Raw genomic sequence first — 3,616 nt, forward strand, 5'->3', positions numbered from 1 at the left:
ATATTAAGCATTTAAAAGCTTTCACAGTATCATGGATCTTGATATGCACATTTAAATTTCCCATTTGAGTAAAACTTTTTTTACATATAGTGGCATATATGTGGTTTATTTTTTGAGTGTATTCTTTCATGTATTATTAAATCTCTCTTTCTTTTAAAAGTTTTTTCACAAGAAACACATGTGTACAGAACATTTTCAGAATTTTTATCGTTTTCCATATTTAAACAATATTCTTCATGCAGGTTACTTGATTTTCAAAATAAAAATTTTATTTAAATCTGTTCCAGATTGATTCGTGTATCATACTGCCTACAAAGTTAATTATATTTTATTAGGTTAGGGTTTATACTTATTTCGTACAAATTATTATTCTATTTTATTAATATACGTGACTTACCTTTATTTTACAACGTCTAACATTTGTTAAAAAATGTTATAAATTTTTTAGAGCTACATAAATAGCCGTATAGTTAAAGTAGATAAGAATATATGAGAAAGCAATCCCGTGCGCCGTTGATGACAGAAACTTATGGGAAAGCAATCCCGCGCGCGGCTCACGACAGAAATTTATGAGAAAGCAATCCATGCGCGATTTGGGATGCGCAGTTGCATTTTTTTGGACTCGCATATGTAACCGCGTATAAAGAAGTATACGTGACGTATCTGAGCGTGAGAACAACAAACAACAAAACAATACGTGTTTATGTTGATAACAAAAAAGCTTGTAGAGTATACATGGTTTGGAGTTAACAGCTTATTAAGGAAGAATAAAAGATTTTCAAGAGTACATAGCTTACATGGCTTGGAGCCAATAACTTTAATAAGGGAGAGAGAAAAGAGCACCTGGCAAATAACATGCAACTTCATTTTTACTTTCTACAACATTCCACCTGTTGATTTCCAATTATTCGGTGCAAGTCAACGTTCATTTTAGCAAAAACAGGTAAAAAATTATTAAAATATATGTTTTTCTAACATTATTTAAATGGAAACTTTTAGATTACAAGGCATGTGCTAAGAGTGGTAACCTAACCTGCACATCTATACACACAAACATATACATAATCACACACAACGTTCACTGCCTTAACTACTCTAGTATGCACGTGAATTTTAAAAACATCAGTTACAATTTGTGTGTTGAATATTACCAAGGATGAAGTCCAGATGTAATTATCTAATAGATATTCTCAACTCAGTGTTCGAGTCAGTCGCAGGTAGTATATATCATTATGGTGGCATATATGCAGAGCATTATAATTTTGCTGTACATTTTAGTGTAGATACTTGTTTCATTATGCACAAACAGGTTAGCGTAATAATTTTTACTTAACAAACTCTGCTAGGTGTTCCACATCAAATCCTATGGCTTATAGTGGACAAAATGTACAAATAGGTGTTTATATGAAAATGTAACTGAAACACCGTGAAATCAAAACAATTAGATAATTGTTTTCAATATTCTTTTAAATAAATCACCTTGTACAATTTTAAACCTCTGAGTGTATGATAGTTTTGAGAGCGAAAACAAAATCAGAAAACAAGCAGTCGTATGTAACTATTGATAATTTTTGTTCGCACTCAATTAAAAACTATCATACTTGGAGGGCTAAATTTTGTGTGGTGATTTTTTTCAAGATGTTCAAATTTTGAACAGCTACCAAAGACAGACAAGATAAAATTGTTACGCTATCTTGTTTTCTATGTAATAAAACAAGCATCTACACAAAAAATTTTACATCTTTGCATTAATACACTGTATATATGCCACCATATGTGACTGACTCGACACTGAGTTGAGACGTACATCTTTCAGGATAATTATGTTTCTTACAGGTTATTAAAAACAGCAAATTAAATACACTCACACTATATGACACCATACTTACTGTACACATAAAAACTCTACACAATTGCATTTTCCTACATGAAAAAACTTACGCAGATATATTTTCTACACGAATATTTCCTACACTTATTTTTTTTATTTTTTACTACACTGCAAAACTCTACACAAACGTATAACCTATTGTTTGTAACAATGATATAACAATAGGTTATGATATTGTGTAGAGTTTTGCAGTGTAGTAAAATAATAAAAAATAAGTGTAGGAAATATTTGTGTAGAAAATATCTGCGTAGAGTTTTTCCGTGTAGGAAAATGCAATTGTGTAGAGTTTTTATGTGTACAATAGTATGGTGTCCACTATATATCAGTTTTCAACTTATTCTAACCTCTTTCCCATCATGCTTCCACAGTTAACCTTTTAAGTAGTTATTTAAATATTATTACTTAAGAAACGATTCTAATTTTTTTTTGTAATTACTCTTTTTACCTTTACATATCTTTGCCATGTTTTGAACCAGAATCGTTTAGTTTTTATTAGTTCGCTTACTTTCTACCAGAGACGATTTTTTTTATTTATCTACATAATTTTTTTCTTTTATTTTACAGCTAAAATTTGGATTGAAGAATAACGGTACTCTCTATGTCCTACAAAAATACAAAATTGTAAGGTATATATACATATTTATATACATGTTTGCAATTACTTTTATTGACTTTTTTCATATTCTAATGTTATACCATATTTCTTTTTCAGGTTTTCTGTCTTTGAATAAAGCTAATGACTATAATATTAATGAAGTGTGATATTTAACATCCTAAGTAATTATAACTGATTATTGCAGTTTAGTGAAATTTGTTATTATGACTGATCATAGTATTACTGAACTTTGATAAAATTACTGTAATAATTGTCACAAATGTAACAATAAAATAAATAATTTCAATTTTTCTCTCTCTTTTTTTTACTGTATATATAGACTGCCTTCCGTCTATTTTTATTTACAAAACAATATCCTTACAGTTATAATTATTCCTTTAAAATAATATCTATCCATATTTCCAACATTTATTTTTACTAAAAATCCTGCCTTATCTAGCCAAAGCCATAGCAAAGCCATTAGCAAAGCCATTAGCCAAAGCCATTGCCAAAGCCATTAGCCAAAGCCATTGCCAAAGCATTAGCCAAAGCCATTAGCCATATGCATCAGCAAAAGCCATTAGCCAAAACCATCAGCTAAATTAAGCCATTATAGCCAAAACCATCAGCCAAAGCCAACAGCCATATAAATACCCCATGGTCATATCAGTTGATATTGCTATATTCAGCGAAAGCTGTCAGTCATAAATATAGTTACAAATAGTTACAGCCACACTATCGTGCAAACAATTGTAGATTAGAACCGATTAAAACGATTATAAACTATTAAAAACGGAGCACTGTTGAGGATTACAATCGTTTATTAATCCAATCAATAAGAAATTGTGATTCGTTTTAATCGTTTATAATCATTTTAATGCTGTTTAAAATCTGCACACTGTTATCAGGGTAGCCAAGTCTCTACGTATCTAACCGAAGCCACCAATCGGAGACATCAACCATAGATAACCACAGCCACAAGCCTGTATTACCTGCAAACAGCCGAAGTCATAACCATTAACTGTATAACTATAAAACAGCTTTTATTAGCCATAATCAGATAGCTAATGTATTAAATTAAAATAAATTTTACATTATTTCAAACAACCAAAGATTAATTAAACCAAATT

General features: G+C 30.1%; 1 long non-coding RNA gene across 1 annotated transcript; it reads left to right on the forward strand.

Annotated features, from left to right (window-relative positions):
* Positions 1-629: 629 nt before the first annotated feature.
* LOC116738699 lies at positions 630-2,799 on the forward strand. The gene is made up of 3 exons (XR_004345316.1): positions 630-943; positions 2,456-2,517; positions 2,604-2,799. It is a non-coding gene; the product is annotated as an uncharacterized LOC116738699 (long non-coding RNA).
* The last annotated feature ends 817 nt before the right edge of the window (positions 2,800-3,616 follow it).

Source organism: Nasonia vitripennis, assembly GCF_009193385.2.
Source record: "Nasonia vitripennis strain AsymCx chromosome PSR unlocalized genomic scaffold, Nvit_psr_1.1 chrPSR_random0025, whole genome shotgun sequence".
NCBI classification, from domain to species: domain Eukaryota; kingdom Metazoa; phylum Arthropoda; class Insecta; order Hymenoptera; family Pteromalidae; genus Nasonia; species Nasonia vitripennis.